Genomic DNA, 18799 nt, shown 5'->3' on the forward strand with positions numbered 1-18799 from the left:
AAAGGTGAGGTGGGGTGCTGCATAAAACCAGAGATTGAAATGAGCACAGATAAAGTTCCTTAAGTCAAATATGGAATAGACAAGAGCTACTCCTTGCTCAATGAAATGGACTCAACACCGCATATTAAACGCCTAAGAATGTACCTGACTAGTAAGTATCTTAAAACCTATGGATTGCTATGTCTCCGAAAGAGAATCAAGCATGTGTACAGGGGCATAAACGCAGCAGTGATAGGATTGGAGAGGTTCGGTGAGCAAATGAAGACCCTTTGAAGTCATATTGCATGGTACCCATTCCACGGGTTTCAACTACCCAGGTTTAAGGTATTCTTCCTTCAGCTAAAACATGCATGTGGAACCTAGAGTATGATCAACCATGTGATCAGGAGACGTGTTCAAATATGTCTCAGTTTTCCTCCCCTGGTACTCGGGTGCAACATTCCAGACGCTTTACTAACACTCTCCCCACTTGGAGAGTCAGTCCTTTTAACCTCCTGTTTGGCCCAGTTTGCAATTTCTGCGGAAGATGAACAGGAATAGCGAGAACCAATGAGAGGCTAGCTGGAGGTGTCTGGACGGGCAAATTTAACTCTCATTTCCCACCAGGAAGAGGAATTAACCAAAGGCTCAGCATGCCGGGCTGGAAGCAGATTAGGGCCTGAAGCCATCCTGCGGTGTTGCGGCCAGGTCACAAGAAAGCGAGTTGAAGAAAGGAGCTCAGGGGCACTGTAATTCACAAACCTGCAGAGTTATAAATGACAGCTATCGTCCAAAAATAGACTGAAGTAAGGCTGCCAAGAGGACTTGAAAGCGGGGCAGAATTGCAGGAAACCGATTTCAGGAGGTAGACTGGAATTGCATTGAAAGCATAGGAAAAGAGGCAGAACGTCCACAATGATGCACTTGGCCAAAAAGGGCGTATGCGTTTTTTCCTGAATATATTCAGGAAAAAACGCATACGCCCTTTTTGGCCAACCAAGCAAGCTTGCAAAGAAAATCTGCACTACAATGAAGTCTCACTTCCCCCCGGTCAAAAGGGCCATCTGAAAAAAGTGTAAAATCCAGAAAGGCAACAGGCCATAGAGAACTGGGAGCCTTGTTATGCTGATGGGCGTGATGTAAATTGCCAACAGACACTCAGGAGAAGTGTATGGTGTTTCCTGAAACATCTAAAAAACAAAGCAACAGAGCCTAGGGCACTTCCACTTATGGTCGTATAGCTTAGGGAAATTAAAATCAAAAAGACACAGCCACCCCAAAGTTTGGAACGGCTCTGTTTACAAGAACCTCGTTTACAGTACAAGTTCAACATCGCAGAAAGTGAAAAATGGATAAAGAAGTTGTGGTATTCACTTACAAAGCAATATCACTCAGCAATGAAATCTATGTCATCAGGCCCTTAGCAGCACAATGAGTGGATTCAGGTATGATGATTCTAACTGAAATAAGTCACACAGAAAAAGAAACATCATAAGATATCAGTAATACACGGAATGTAAACTTGGCTACACAGGAACTGAATTACAGAACAGAACAGGGTCTCAAATTTAGAAAAACAACTTATGCTTGCTTAAGGGGAAAGGTGAGTTGGGGTGCTGCATAAAACCAGAGATTGAAATGAGCACAGATAAAGTTCCTTAAGCCAAATATGGAATAGACAAGAGCTACTCCTTGCTCAACGAAATGGACTCAACACCCCATATTAAACGCCTAAGAATGTACCTGACTAGTAAGTATCTTAAAACCTATGGATTGCTATGTCTCCGAAAGAGAATCAAGCATGTGTACAGGGGCATAAACGCAGCAGTGATAGGATTGGAGAGGTTTGGTGAGCAAATGAAGACCCTTTGAAGTCATATTGCATGGTACCCATTCCACGGGTTTCAACTACCCAGGTTTAAGGTATTCTTCCTTCAGCTAAAACATGCATGTGGAACCTAGAGTATGATCAACCATGTGATCGGGAGACGTGTTCAAATATGTCTCAGTTTTCCTCCCCTGGTACTCGGGTGCAACATTCCAGACGCTTTACTAACACTCTCCCCACTTGGAGAGTCAGTCCCTTTAACCTCCTGTTTGGCCCAGTTTGCAATTTCTGCGGAAGATGAACAGGAATAGCGAGAACCAATGAGAGGCTAGCTGGAGGTGTCTGGACGGGCAAATTATTCCTGAATATATTCAGGAAAAAACGCATATGCCCTTTTTGGCCAACCAAGCAAGCTTGCAAAGGAAATCTGCACTACAATGAAGTCTCACTTCCCCCCGGTCAAAAGGGCCATCTGAAAAAAGTGTAAAATCCAGAAAGGCAGGACAGGCCAAGGACAACTGGGAGCCTTGTTATGCTGATGGGCGGGATGTAAATTGCCAACAGACACTCGGGAGAAGTGTATGGTGTTTCCTGAAACATCTAAAAAACAAAGCAACAGAGCCTAGGGCACTGCCACTTATGGTCCTATAGCTTAGGGAAATTAAAATCAAAAAGACACAGCCACCCCAAGTTTGGGACGCCTCTGTTTACAAGAACCTCGTTTACAGTACAAGTTCAACATCGCAGAAAGTGAAAAATGGATAAAGAAGTTGTGGTATTTACTTACAAAGCAATATCACTCAGCAATGAAATCTATGTCATCAGGCCCTTAGCATCACAATGAGTGGATTCAGGTATGATGATTCTAACTGAAATAAGTCACACAGAAAAAGAAACATCATAAGATATCAGTAATACACGGAATGTAAACTTGGCTACACAGGAACTGAATTACAGAAAAGAACAGGGTCTCAAATTTAGAAAAACAACTTATGCTTGCTTAAGGGGAAAGGTGAGTTGGGGTGCTGCATAAAACCAGAGATTGAAATGAGCACAGATAAAGTTCCTTAAGTCAAATATGGAATAGACAAGAGCTACTCCTTGCTCAACGAAATGGACTCAACACCGCATATTAAACGCCTAAGAATGTACCTGACTAGTAAGTATCGTAAAACCTATGGATTGCTATGTCTCCAAAAGAGAATCAAGCATGTGTACAGGGGCATAAACGCAGCAGTGATAGGATTGGAGAGGTTCGGTGAGCAAATGAAGACCCTTTGAAGTCATATTGCATGGTATCCATTCCACGGGTCTCAACTCTCCAGGTTTAAGGTATTCTTCCTTCAGCTAAAACATGCATGTGGAACCCAAGTATGATCAACCATGTGAACGGGAGACGTGTTCAAATATGTCTCAGTTTTCCTCCCCTGGTACTCGGGTGCAACATTCCAGACGCTTTACTAACACTCTCCCCACTTGGAGAGTCAGCGCCTTTAACCTCCTGTTTGGCCCAGTTTGCAATTTCTGCGGAAGATGAACAGGAATAGCGAGAACCAATGAGAGGCTAGCTGGAGGTGTCTGGACGGGCAAATTTAACTCTCATTTCCCACAGGAAGAGGGAATAACCAAAGGCTCAGCGTGCCATACCGGAACCAGATTAGGGCCTGAAGCCATCCTGCGGTGTTGCGGCCAGCTCAAAAGAAAGCGAGTTGAAGAAAGGAGCTCAGGGGCACTGTAATTCACAAACCTGCAGAGTTATAAATGACAGCTATCGTCCAAAAATAGACTGAAGTACGGCTGCCAAGAGGACTTGAAAGCGGGGCAGAATTGCAGGAAACCGATTTCAGGAGGTAGACTGGAATTGCATTGAAAGCATAGGAAAAGAGGCAGAACGTCCACAATGATGCACTTGGCCAAAAAGGGCGTATGTGTTTTTTCCTGAATATATTCAGGAAAAAACGCATACGCCCTTTTTGGCCAACCAAGCAAGCTTGCAAAGGAAATCTGCACTACAATGAAGTCTCACTTCCCCCCGGTCAAAAGGGCCATCTGAAAAAAGTGTAAAATCCAGAAAGGCAACAGGCCATGGAGAACTGGGAGCCTTGTTATGCTGATGGGCGGGATGTAAATTGCCAACAGACACTCAGGAGAAGTGTATGGTGTTTCCTGAAACATCTAAAAAACAAAGCAACAGAGCCTAGGGCACTTCCACTTATGGTCGTATAGCTTAGGGAAATTAAAATCAAAAAGACACAGCCACCCCAAAGTTTGGAACGGCTCTGTTTACAAGAACCTCGTTTACAGTACAAGTTCAACATCGCAGAAAGTGAAAAATGGATAAAGAAGTTGTGGTATTCACTTACAAAGCAATATCACTCAGCAATGAAATCTATGTCATCAGGCCCTTAGCAGCACAATGAGTGGATTCAGGTATGATGATTCTAACTGAAATAAGTCACACAGAAAAAGAAACATCATAAGATATCAGTAATACACGGAATGTAAACTTGGCTACACAGGAACTGAATTACAGAACAGAACAGGGTCTCAAATTTAGAAAAACAACTTATGCTTGCTTAAGGGTAAAGGTGAGTTGGGGTGCTGCATAAAACCAGAGATTGAAATGAGCACAGATAAAGTTCCTTAAGCCAAATATGGAATAGACAAGAGCTACTCCTTGCTCAACGAAATGGACTCAACACCCCATATTAAACGCCTAAGAATGTACCTGACTAGTAAGTATCTTAAAACCTATGGATTGCTATGTCTCCGAAAGAGAATCAAGCATGTGTACAGGGGCATAAACGCAGCAGTGATAGGATTGGAGAGGTTTGGTGAGCAAATGAAGACCCTTTGAAGTCATATTGCATGGTACCCATTCCACGGGTTTCAACTACAGAGGTTTAAGGTATTCTTCCTTCAGCTAAAACATGCATGTGGAACCTAGAGTATGATCAACCATGTGATCGGGAGACGTGTTCAAATATGTCTCAGTTTTCCTCCCCTGGTACTCGGGTGCAACATTCCAGACGCTTTACTAACACTCTCCCCACTTGGAGAGTCAGTCCCTTTAACCTCCTGTTTGGCCCAGTTTGCAATTTCTGCGGAAGATGAACAGGAATAGCGAGAACCAATGAGAGGCTAGCTGGAGGTGTCTGGACGGGCAAATTATTCCTGAATATATTCAGGAAAAAACGCATATGCCCTTTTTGGCCAACCAAGCAAGCTTGCAAAGGAAATCTGCACTACAATGAAGTCTCACTTCCCCCCGGTCAAAAGGGCCATCTGAAAAAAGTGTAAAATCCAGAAAGGCAGGACAGGCCAAGGACAACTGGGAGCCTTGTTATGCTGATGGGCGGGATGTAAATTGCCAACAGACACTCCGGAGAAGTGTATGGTGTTTCCTGAAACATCTAAAAAACAAAGCAACAGAGCCTAGGGCACTGCCACTTATGGTCCTATAGCTTAGGGAAATTAAAATCAAAAAGACACAGCCACCCCAAGTTTGGGACGCCTCTGTTTACAAGAACCTCGTTTACAGTACAAGTTCAACATCGCAGAAAGTGAAAAATGGATAAAGAAGTTGTGGTATTTACTTACAAAGCAATATCACTCAGCAATGAAATCTATGTCATCAGGCCCTTAGCATCACAATGAGTGGATTCAGGTATGATGATTCTAACTGAAATAAGTCACACAGAAAAAGAAACATCATAAGATATCAGTAATACACGGAATGTAAACTTGGCTACACAGGAACTGAATTAAAGAACAGAACAGGGTCTCAAATTTAGAAAAACAACTTATGCTTGCTTAAGGGGAAAGGTGAGTTGGGGTGCTGCATAAAACCAGAGATTGAAATGAGCACAGATAAAGTTCCTTAAGTCAAATATGGAATAGACAAGAGCTACTCCTTGCTCAACGAAATGGACTCAACACCGCATATTAAACGCCTAAGAATGTACCTGACTAGTAAGTATCGTAAAACCTATGGATTGCTATGTCTCCAAAAGAGAATCAAGCATGTGTACAGGGGCATAAACGCAGCAGTGATAGGATTGGAGAGGTTCGGTGAGCAAATGAAGACCCTTTGAAGTCATATTGCATGGTATCCATTCCACGGGTCTCAACTCTCCAGGTTTAAGGTATTCTTCCTTCAGCTAAAACATGCATGTGGAACCCAAGTATGATCAACCATGTGAACGGGAGACGTGTTCAAATATGTCTCAGTTTTCCTCCCCTGGTACTCGGGTGCAACATTCCAGACGCTTTACTAACACTCTCCCCACTTGGAGAGTCAGCGCCTTTAACCTCCTGTTTGGCCCAGTTTGCAATTTCTGCGGAAGATGAACAGGAATAGCGAGAACCAATGAGAGGCTAGCTGGAGGTGTCTGGACGGGCAAATTTAACTCTCATTTCCCACAGGAAGAGGGAATAACCAAAGGCTCAGCGTGCCATACCGGAACCAGATTAGGGCCTGAAGCCATCCTGCGGTGTTGCGGCCAGCTCAAAAGAAAGCGAGTTGAAGAAAGGAGCTCAGGGGCACTGTAATTCACAAACCTGCAGAGTTATAAATGACAGCTATCGTCCAAAAATAGACTGAAGTAAGGCTGCCAAGAGGACTTGAAAGCGGGGCAGAATTGCAGGAAACCGATTTAAGGAGGTAGACTGGAATTGCATTGAAAGCATAGGAAAAGAGGCAGAACGTCCACAATGATGCACTTGGCCAAAAAGGGCGTATGCGTTTTTTCCTGAATATATTCAGGAAAAAACGCATACGCCCTTTTTGGCCAACCAAGCAAGCTTGCAAAGGATATCTGCACTACAATGAAGTCTCACTTCCCCCCGGTCAAAAGGGCCATCTGAAAAAAGTGTAAAATCCAGAAAGGCAGGACAGGCCAAGGACAACTGGGAGCCTTGTTATGCTGATGGGCGGGATGTAAATTGCCAACAGACACTCGGGAGAAGTGTATGGTGTTTCCTGAAACATCTAAAAAACAAAGCAACAGAGCCTAGGGCACTGCCACTTATGGTCCTATAGCTTAGGGAAATTAAAATCAAAAAGACACAGCCACCCCAAGTTTGGGACGCCTCTGTTTACAAGAACCTCGTTTACAGTACAAGTTCAACATCGCAGAAAGTGAAAAATGGATAAAGAAGTTGTGGTATTTACTTACAAAGCAATATCACTCAGCAATGAAATCTATGTCATCAGGCCCTTAGCATCACAATGAGTGGATTCAGGTATGATGATTCTAACTGAAATAAGTCACACAGAAAAAGAAACATCATAAGATATCAGTAATACACGGAATGGAAACTTGGCTACACAGGAACTGAATTACAGAAAAGAACAGGGTCTCAAATTTAGAAAAACAACTTATGCTTGCTTAAGGGGAAAGGTGAGTTGGGGTGCTGCATAAAACCAGAGATTGAAATGAGCACAGATAAAGTTCCTTAAGTCAAATATGGAATAGACAAGAGCTACTCCTTGCTCAACGAAATGGACTCAACACCGCATATTAAACGCCTAAGAATGTACCTGACTAGTAAGTATCGTAAAACCTATGGATTGCTATGTCTCCAAAAGAGAATCAAGCATGTGTACAGGGGCATAAACGCAGCAGTGATAGGATTGGAGAGGTTCGGTGAGCAAATGAAGACCCTTTGAAGTCATATTGCATGGTACCCATTCCACGGGTCTCAACTCTCCAGGTTTAAGGTATTCTTCCTTCAGCTAAAACATGCATGTGGAACCCAAGTATGATCAACCATGTGAACGGGAGACGTGTTCAAATATGTCTCAGTTTTCCTCCCCTGGTACTCGGGTGCAACATTCCAGACGCTTTACTAACACTCTCCCCACTTGGAGAGTCAGCGCCTTTAACCTCCTGTTTGGCCCAGTTTGCAATTTCTGCGGAAGATGAACAGGAATAGCGAGAACCAATGAGAGGCTAGCTGGAGGTGTCTGGACGGGCAAATTTAACTCTCATTTCCCACAGGAAGAGGGAATAACCAAAGGCTCAGCGTGCCATACCGGAACCAGATTAGGGCCTGAAGCCATCCTGCGGTGTTGCGGCCAGCTCAAAAGAAAGCGAGTTGAAGAAAGGAGCTCAGGGGCACTGTAATTCACAAACCTGCAGAGTTATAAATGACAGCTATCGTCCAAAAATAGACTGAAGTAAGGCTGCCAAGAGGACTTGAAAGCGGGGCAGAATTGCAGGAATCCGATTTCAGGAGGTAGACTGGAATTGCATTGAAAGCATAGGAAAAGAGGCAGAACGTCCACAATGATGCACTTGGCCAAAAAGGGCGTATGCGTTTTTTCCTGAATATATTCAGGAAAAAACGCATACGCACTTTTTGGCCAACCAAGCAAGCTTGCAAAGGATATCTGCACTACAATGAAGTCTCACTTCCCCCCGGTCAAAAGGGCCATCTGAAAAAAGTGTAAAATCCAGAAAGGCAGGACAGGCCATGGAGAACTGGGAGCCTTGTTATGCTGATGGGCGGGATGTAAATTGCCAACAACCACTCGGGAGAAGTGTATGGTGTTTCCTGAAACATCTAAAAAACAAAGCAACAGAGCCTAGGGCACTGCCACTTATGGTCCTACAGCTTAGGGAAATTAAAATCAAAAAGACACAGCCACCCCAAAGTTTGGAACGGCTCTGTTTACAAGAACCTCGTTTACAGTACAAGTTCAACATCGCAGAAAGTGAAAAATGGATAAAGAAGTTGTGGTATTCACTTACAAAGCAATATCACTCAGCAATGAAATCTATGTCATCAGGCCCTTAGCAGCACAATGAGTGGATTCAGGTATGATGATTCTAACTGAAATAAGTCACACAGAAAAAGAAACATCATAAGATATCAGTAATACACGGAATGTAAACTTGGCTACACAGGAACTGAATTACAGAACAGAACAGGGTCTCAAATTTAGAAAAACAACTTATGCTTGCTTAAGGGTAAAGGTGAGTTGGGGTGCTGCATAAAACCAGAGATTGAAATGAGCACAGATAAAGTTCCTTAAGCCAAATATGGAATAGACAAGAGCTACTCCTTGCTCAACGAAATGGACTCAACACCCCATATTAAACGCCTAAGAATGTACCTGACCGGTAAGTATCTTAAAACCTATGGATTGCTATGTCTCCGAAAGAGAATCAAGCATGTGTACAGGGGCATAAACGCAGCAGTGATAGGATTGGAGAGGTTCGGTGAGCAAATGAAGACCCTTTGAAGTCATATTGCATGGTACCCATTCCACGGGTCTCAACTCTCCAGGTTTAAGGTATTCTTCCTTCAGCTAAAACATGCATGTGGAACCCAGAGTATGATCAACCATGTGAACGGGAGACGTGTTCAAATATGTCTCAGTTTTCCTCCCCTGGTACTCGGGTGCAACATTCCAGACGCTTTACTAACACTCTCCCCACTTGGAGAGTCAGCGCCTTTAACCTCCTGTTTGGCCCAGTTTGCAATTTCTGCGGAAGATGAACAGGAATAGCGAGAACCAATGAGAGGCTAGCTGGAGGTGTCTGGACGGGCAAATTTAACTCTCATTTCCCACAGGAAGAGGGAATAACCAAAGGCTCAGCGTGCCATACCGGAACCAGATTAGGGCCTGAAGCCATCCTGCGGTGTTGCGGCCAGCTCAAAAGAAAGCGAGTTGAAGAAAGGAGCTCAGGGGCACTGTAATTCACAAACCTGCAGAGTTATAAATGACAGCTATCGTCCAAAAATAGACTGAAGTAAGGCTGCCAAGAGGACTTGAAAGCGGGGCAGAATTGCAGGAAACCGATTTAAGGAGGTAGACTGGAATTGCATTGAAAGCATAGGAAAAGAGGCAGAACGTCCACAATGATGCACTTGGCCAAAAAGGGCGTATGCGTTTTTTCCTGAATATATTCAGGAAAAAACGCATACGCCCTTTTTGGCCAACCAAGCAAGCTTGCAAAGGATATCTGCACTACAATGAAGTCTCACTTCCCCCCGGTCAAAAGGGCCATCTGAAAAAAGTGTAAAATCCAGAAAGGCAGGACAGGCCAAGGACAACTGGGAGCCTTGTTATGCTGATGGGCGGGATGTAAATTGCCAACAGACACTCGGGAGAAGTGTATGGTGTTTCCTGAAACATCTAAAAAACAAAGCAACAGAGCCTAGGGCACTGCCACTTATGGTCCTATAGCTTAGGGAAATTAAAATCAAAAAGACACAGCCACCCCAAGTTTGGGACGCCTCTGTTTACAAGAACCTCGTTTACAGTACAAGTTCAACATCGCAGAAAGTGAAAAATGGATAAAGAAGTTGTGGTATTTACTTACAAAGCAATATCACTCAGCAATGAAATCTATGTCATCAGGCCCTTAGCATCACAATGAGTGGATTCAGGTATGATGATTCTAACTGAAATAAGTCACACAGAAAAAGAAACATCATAAGATATCAGTAATACACGGAATGGAAACTTGGCTACACAGGAACTGAATTACAGAAAAGAACAGGGTCTCAAATTTAGAAAAACAACTTATGCTTGCTTAAGGGGAAAGGTGAGTTGGGGTGCTGCATAAAACCAGAGATTGAAATGAGCACAGATAAAGTTCCTTAAGTCAAATATGGAATAGACAAGAGCTACTCCTTGCTCAACGAAATGGACTCAACACCGCATATTAAACGCCTAAGAATGTACCTGACTAGTAAGTATCGTAAAACCTATGGATTGCTATGTCTCCAAAAGAGAATCAAGCATGTGTACAGGGGCATAAACGCAGCAGTGATAGGATTGGAGAGGTTCGGTGAGCAAATGAAGACCCTTTGAAGTCATATTGCATGGTACCCATTCCACGGGTCTCAACTCTCCAGGTTTAAGGTATTCTTCCTTCAGCTAAAACATGCATGTGGAACCCAAGTATGATCAACCATGTGAACGGGAGACGTGTTCAAATATGTCTCAGTTTTCCTCCCCTGGTACTCGGGTGCAACATTCCAGACGCTTTACTAACACTCTCCCCACTTGGAGAGTCAGCGCCTTTAACCTCCTGTTTGGCCCAGTTTGCAATTTCTGCGGAAGATGAACAGGAATAGCGAGAACCAATGAGAGGCTAGCTGGAGGTGTCTGGACGGGCAAATTTAACTCTCATTTCCCACAGGAAGAGGGAATAACCAAAGGCTCAGCGTGCCATACCGGAACCAGATTAGGGCCTGAAGCCATCCTGCGGTGTTGCGGCCAGCTCAAAAGAAAGCGAGTTGAAGAAAGGAGCTCAGGGGCACTGTAATTCACAAACCTGCAGAGTTATAAATGACAGCTATCGTCCAAAAATAGACTGAAGTAAGGCTGCCAAGAGGACTTGAAAGCGGGGCAGAATTGCAGGAATCCGATTTCAGGAGGTAGACTGGAATTGCATTGAAAGCATAGGAAAAGAGGCAGAACGTCCACAATGATGCACTTGGCCAAAAAGGGCGTATGCGTTTTTTCCTGAATATATTCAGGAAAAAACGCATACGCACTTTTTGGCCAACCAAGCAAGCTTGCAAAGGATATCTGCACTACAATGAAGTCTCACTTCCCCCCGGTCAAAAGGGCCATCTGAAAAAAGTGTAAAATCCAGAAAGGCAGGACAGGCCATGGAGAACTGGGAGCCTTGTTATGCTGATGGGCGGGATGTAAATTGCCAACAACCACTCGGGAGAAGTGTATGGTGTTTCCTGAAACATCTAAAAAACAAAGCAACAGAGCCTAGGGCACTGCCACTTATGGTCCTACAGCTTAGGGAAATTAAAATCAAAAAGACACAGCCACCCCAAAGTTTGGAACGGCTCTGTTTACAAGAACCTCGTTTACAGTACAAGTTCAACATCGCAGAAAGTGAAAAATGGATAAAGAAGTTGTGGTATTCACTTACAAAGCAATATCACTCAGCAATGAAATCTATGTCATCAGGCCCTTAGCAGCACAATGAGTGGATTCAGGTATGATGATTCTAACTGAAATAAGTCACACAGAAAAAGAAACATCATAAGATATCAGTAATACACGGAATGTAAACTTGGCTACACAGGAACTGAATTACAGAACAGAACAGGGTCTCAAATTTAGAAAAACAACTTATGCTTGCTTAAGGGTAAAGGTGAGTTGGGGTGCTGCATAAAACCAGAGATTGAAATGAGCACAGATAAAGTTCCTTAAGCCAAATATGGAATAGACAAGAGCTACTCCTTGCTCAACGAAATGGACTCAACACCCCATATTAAACGCCTAAGAATGTACCTGACCGGTAAGTATCTTAAAACCTATGGATTGCTATGTCTCCGAAAGAGAATCAAGCATGTGTACAGGGGCATAAACGCAGCAGTGATAGGATTGGAGAGGTTCGGTGAGCAAATGAAGACCCTTTGAAGTCATATTGCATGGTACCCATTCCACGGGTCTCAACTCTCCAGGTTTAAGGTATTCTTCCTTCAGCTAAAACATGCATGTGGAACCCAGAGTATGATCAACCATGTGAACGGTAGACGTGTTCAAATATGTCTCAGTTTTCCTCCCCTGGTACTCGGGTTCAACATTCCAGACGCTTTACTAACACTCTCCCGACTTGGAGAGTCAGCGCCTTTAACCTCCTGATTGGCCCAGTTTGCAATTTCTGCGGAAGATGAACAGGAATAGCGAGAACCAATGAGAGACTAGCTGGAGGTGTCTGGACGGGCAAATTTAACTCTCATTTCCCACCAGGAAGAGGAAATAACCAAAGGCTCAGCGTGCCGTGCCGGAACCAGATTAGGGCCTGAAGCCATCCTGCGGTGTGGCGGCCAGCTCAAAAGAAAGCAAGTGGAAGAAAGGAGCTCAGGGGCACTGTAATTCACAAACCTGCAGAGTTATAAATGACAGCTATCGTCCAAAAATAGACTGAAGTAAGGCTGCCAAGAGGACTTGAAAGCGGGGCAGAATTGCAGGAAACCGATTTCAGGAGGTAGACTGGAATTGCATTGAAAGCATAGGAAAAGAGGCAGAACGTCCACAATGATGCACTTGGCCAAAAAGGGCGTATGCGTTTTTTCCTGAATATATTCAGGAAAAAACGCATACGCCCTTTTTGGCCAACCAAGCAAGCTTGCAAAGGAAATCTGCACTACAATGAAGTCTCACTTCCCCCCGGTCAAAAGGGCCATCTGAAAAAAGTGTAAAATCCAGAAAGGCAGGACAGGCCATGGAGAACTGGGAGCCTTGTTATGCTGATGGGGGGGATGTAACTTGCAAACAACCACTCGGGAGAAGTGTATGGTGTTTCCTGAAACATCTAAAAAACAAAGCAACAGAGCCTAGGGCACTTCCACTTATGGTCCTATAGCTTAGGGAAATTAAAATCAAAAGACACAGCCACCCCAAAGTTTGGGACGCCTCTGTTTACAAGAACCTCGTTTACAGTACAAGTTCAACATCGCAGAAAGTGAAAAATGGATAAAGAACTTGTGGTACTTACGTACAATGCAGTATCACTCAGCAATGAAATCTATGTCATCAGGCCCTTAGCAGCATAATGAGTGGATTCAGGTACGATGATTCTAACTGAAATAAGTCACACAGAAAAAGAAACATCATAAGATATCACTAATACACGGAATGTAAACTTGGCTACACAGGAACTGCATTCCAAAACAGAACAGGGTCTCAAATTTAGAAAACCAACTTATGCTTGCTTAAGGGGAAAGGTGAGTTGGGGTGCCGCATAAAACCAGAGATTGAAATGAGCACAGATAAAGTTCCTTAAGCGAAGTATGGAATAGACAAGAGCTACTCCTTGCTCAACGAAATGGACTCAACACCCCATATTAAACGCCTAAGAATGTACCTGACTAGTAAGTATCTTAAAACCTATGGATTGCTATGTCTCCAAAAGAGAATCAAGCGTGTGTACAGGGGCATAAACGCAGCAGTGATAGGATTGGAGAGGTTCGGTGAGCAAATGAAGACCCTTTGAAGTCATATTGCATGGTACCCATTCCACGGGTCTCAACTCTCCAGGTTTAAGGTATTCTTCCTTCAGCTAAAACATGCATGTGGAACCCAAGTATGATCAACCATGTGAACGGTAGACGTGTTCAAATATGTCTCAGTTTTCCTCCGCTGGTACTCGGGTTCAACATTCCAGACGCTTTACTAACACTCTCCCGACTTGGAGAGTCAGTCCCTTCAACGTCCTTTTGGCCCAGTTTGCAATTTCTGCGGAAGATGAACAGGAATAGCGAGAACCAATGAGAGACTAGCTGGAGGTGTCTGAACGGGCAAATTTAACTCTCATTTCCCACCAGGAAGAGGAATTAACCAAAGGCTCAGCATGCCGGGCCGGAACCAGATTAGGGCCTGAAGCCATCCTGCGGTGTTACGGGCAGGTCACAAGAAAGCGAGTTGAAGAAAGGAGCTCAGGGGCACTGTAATTCACAAACCTGCAGAGTTATAAATGACAGCTATCGTCCAAAAATCGACTGAAGTAAGGCTGCCAAGAGGACTTGAAAGCGGGGCAGAATTGCAGGAAACCGATTTCAGGAGGTAGACTGGAATTGCATTGAAAGCATAGGAAAAGAGGCAGAACGTCCACAATGATGCACTTGGCCAAAAAGGGCGTATGCGTTTTTTCCTGAATATATTCAGGAAAAAACGCATACGCCCTTTTTGGCCAACCAAGCAAGCTTGCAAAGGAAATCTGCACTACAATGAAGTCTCACTTCCCCCCGGTCAAAAGGGCCATCTGAAAAAAGTGTAAATCCAGAAAGGCAACAGGCCATTGAGAACTGGGAGCCTTGTTATGCTGATGGGCGGGATGTAAATTGCCAACAGACACTCGGGAGAAGTGTATGGTGTTTCCTGAAACATCTAAAAAACAAAGCAACAGAGCCTAGGGCACTTCCACTTATGGTCCTATAGCTTAGGGAAATTAAAATCAAAAAGACACAGCCACCCCAAAGTTTGGAACGGCTCTGTTTACAAGAACCTCGTTTACAGTACAAGTTCAACATCGCAGAAAGTGAAAAATGGATAAAGAAGTTGTGGTATTCACTTACAAAGCAATATCACTCAGCAATGAAATCTATGTCATCAGGCCCTTAGCAGCACAATGAGTGGATTCAGGTATGATGATTCTAACTGAAATAAGTCACACAGAAAAAGAAACATCATAAGATATCAGTAATACACGGAATGGAAACTTGGCTACACAGGAACTGAATTACAGAACAAAACAGGGTCTCAAATTTAGAAAAACAACTTATGCTTGCTTAAGGGTAAAGGTGAGTTGGGGTGCTGCATAAAACCAGAGATTGAAATGAGCACAGATAAAGTTCCTTAAGCCAAATATGGAATAGACAAGAGCTACTCCTTGCTCAACGAAATGGACTCAACACCGCATATTAAATGCCTAAGAATGTAACTGACTTGTAAGTATCTTAAAACCTATGGATTGCTATGTCTCCGAAAGAGAATCAAGCATGTGTACAGGGGCATAAACGCAGCAGTGATAGGATTGGAGAGGTTCGGTGAGCAAATGAAGACCCTTTGAAGTCATATTGCATGGTACCCATTCCACGGGTTTCAACTACCCAGGTTTAAGGTATTCTTCCTTCAGCTAAAACATGCATGTGGAACCTAGAGTATGATCAACCATGTGATCGGGAGACGTGTTCAAATATGTCTCAGTTTTCCTCCCCTGGTACTCGGGTGCAACATTCCAGACGCTTTACTAACACTCTCCCGACTTGGAGAGTCAGTCCCTTTAACCTCCTTTTGGCCCAGTTTGCAATTTCTGCGGAAGATGAACAGGAATAGCGAGAACCAATGAGAGGCTAGCTGTAGGTGTCTGGACGGGCAAATTTAACTCTCATTTCCCACAGGAAGAGGGAATAACCAAAGGCTCAGCGTGCCATACCGGAACCAGATTAGGGCCTGAAGCCATCCTGCGGTGTTGCGGCCAGCTCAAAAGAAAGCGAGTTGAACAAAGGAGCTCAGGGGCACTGTAATTCACAAACCTGCAGAGTTATAAATGACAGCTATCATCCAAAAATAGACTGAAGTAAGGCTGCCAAGAGGACTTGAAAGCGGGGCAGAATTGCAGGAATCCGATTTCAGGAGGTAGACTGGAATTGCATTGAAAGCATAGGAAAAGAGGCAGAACGTCCACAATGATGCACTTGGCCAAAAAGGGCGTATGCGTTTTTTCCTGAATATATTCAGGAAAAAACGCATACGCCCTTTTTGGCCAACCAAGCAAGCTTGCAAAGGATATCTGCACTACAATGAAGTCTCACTTCCCCCCGGTCAAAAGGGCCATCTGAAAAAAGTGTAAAATCCAGAAAGGCAGGACAGGCCATGGAGAACTGGGAGCCTTGTTATGCTGATGGGCGGGATGTAAATTGCCAACAACCACTCGGGAGAAGTGTATGGTGTTTCCTGAAACATCTAAAAAACAAAGCAACAGAGCCTAGGGCACTGCCACTTATGGTCCTACAGCTTAGGGAAATTAAAATCAAAAAGACACAGCCACCCCAAAGTTTGGAACGGCTCTGTTTACAAGAACCTCGTTTACAGTACAAGTTCAACATCGCAGAAAGTGAAAAATGGATAAAGAAGTTGTGGTATTCACTTACAAAGCAATATCACTCAGCAATGAAATCTATGTCATCAGGCCCTTAGCAGCACAATGAGTGGATTCAGGTATGATGATTCTAACTGAAATAAGTCACACAGAAAAAGAAACATCATAAGATATCAGTAATACACGGAATGTAAACTTGGCTACACAGGAACTGAATTACAGAACAGAACAGGGTCTCAAATTTAGAAAAACAACTTATGCTTGCTTAAGTGTAAAGGTGAGTTGGGGTGCTGCATAAAACCAGAGATTGAAATGAGCACAGATAAAGTTCCTTAAGCCAAATATGGAATAGACAAGAGCTACTCCTTGCTCAACGAAATGGACTCAACACCCCATATTAAACGCCTAAGAATGTACCTGACTAGTAAGTATCTTAAAACCTATGGATTGCTATGTCTCCGAAAGAGAATCAAGCATGTGTACAGGGGCATAAACGCAGCAGTGATAGGATTGGAGAGGTTCGGTGAGCAAATGAAGACCCTTTGAAGTCATATTGCATGGTACCCATTCCACGGGTTTCAACTACCCAGGTTTAAGGTATTCTTCCTTCAGCTAAAACATGCATGTGGAACCTAGAGTATGATCAACCATGTGATCGGGAGACGTGTTCAAATATGTCTCAGTTTTCCTCCCCTGGTACTCGGGTGCAACATTCCAGACGCTTTACTAACACTCTCCCCACTTGGAGAGTCAGTCCCTTTAACCTCCTGTTTGGCCCAGTTTGCAATTTCTGCGGAAGATGAACAGGAATAGCGAGAACCAATGAGAGGCTAGCTGGAGGTGTCTGGACAGGCAAATTATTCCTGAATATATTCAGGAAAAAACGCATATGCCCTTTTTGGCCAACCAAGCAAGCTTGCAAAGGAAATCTGCACTACAATGAAGTCTCACTTCCCCCCGGTCAAAAGGGCCATCTGAAAAAAGTGTAAAATCCAGAAAGGCAGGACAGGCCAAGGACAACTGGGAGCCTTGTTATGCTGATGGGCGGGATGTAAATTGCCAACAGACACTCGGGAGAAGTGTATGGTGTTTCCTGAAACATCTAAAAAACAAAGCAACAGAGCCTAGGGCACTGCCACTTATGGTCCTATAGCTTAGGGAAATTAAAATCAAAAAGACACAGCCACCCCAAGTTTGGGACGCCTCTGTTTACAAGAACCTCGTTTACAGTACAAGTTCAACATCGCAGAAAGTGAAAAATGGATAAAGAAGTTGTGGTATTTACTTACAAAGCAATATCACTCAGCAATGAAATCTATGTCATCAGGCCCTTAGCATCACAATGAGTGGATTCAGGTATGATGATTCTAACTGAAATAAGTCACACAGAAAAAGAAACATCATAAGATATCAGTAATACACGGAATGTAAACTTGGCTACACAGGAACTGAATTACAGAAAAGAACAGGGTCTCAAATTTAGAAAAACAACTTATGCTTGCTTAAGGGGAAAGGTGAGTTGGGGTGCTGCATAAAACCAGAGATTGAAATGAGCACAGATAAAGTTCCTTAAGTCAAATATGGAATAGACAAGAGCTACTCCTTGCTCAACGAAATGGACTCAACACCGCATATTAAACGCCTAAGAATGTACCTGACTAGTAAGTATCGTAAAACCTATGGATTGCTATGTCTCCAAAAGAGAATCAAGCATGTGTACAGGGGCATAAACGCAGCAGTGATAGGATTGGAGAGGTTCGGTGAGCAAATGAAGACCCTTTGAAGTCATATTGCATGGTACCCATTCCACGGGTCTCAACTCTCCAGGTTTAAGGTATTCTTCCTTCAGCTAAAACATGCATGTGGAACCCAAGTATGATCAACCATGTGAACGGGAGACGTGTTCAAATATGTCTCAGTTTTCCTCCCCTGGTACTCGGGTGCAACATTCCAGACGCTTTACTAACACTCTCCCCACTTGGAGAGTCAGCGCCTTTAACCTCCTGTTTGGCCCAGTTTGCAATTTCTGCGGAAGATGAACAGGAATAGCGAGAACCAATGAGAGGCTAGCTGGAGGTGTCTGGACGGGCAAATTTAACTCTCATTTCCCACAGGAAGAGGGAATAACCAAAGGCTCAGCGTGCCATACCGGAACCAGATTAGGGCCTGAAGCCATCCTGCGGTGTTGCGGCCAGCTCAAAAGAAAGCGAGTTGAACAAAGGAGCTCAGGGGCACTGTAATTCACAAACCTGCAGAGTTATAAATGACAGCTATCGTCCAAAAATAGACTGAAGTAAGGCTGCCAAGAGGACTTGAAAGCGGGGCAGAATTGCAGGAAACCGATTTCAGGAGGTAGACTGGAATTGCATTGAAAGCATAGGAAAAGAGGCAGAACGTCCAC

This window comes from Delphinus delphis, chromosome 12 (genome assembly GCF_949987515.2).
Source record: "Delphinus delphis chromosome 12, mDelDel1.2, whole genome shotgun sequence".
Classification (NCBI taxonomy): Eukaryota; Metazoa; Chordata; class Mammalia; order Artiodactyla; family Delphinidae; genus Delphinus; species Delphinus delphis.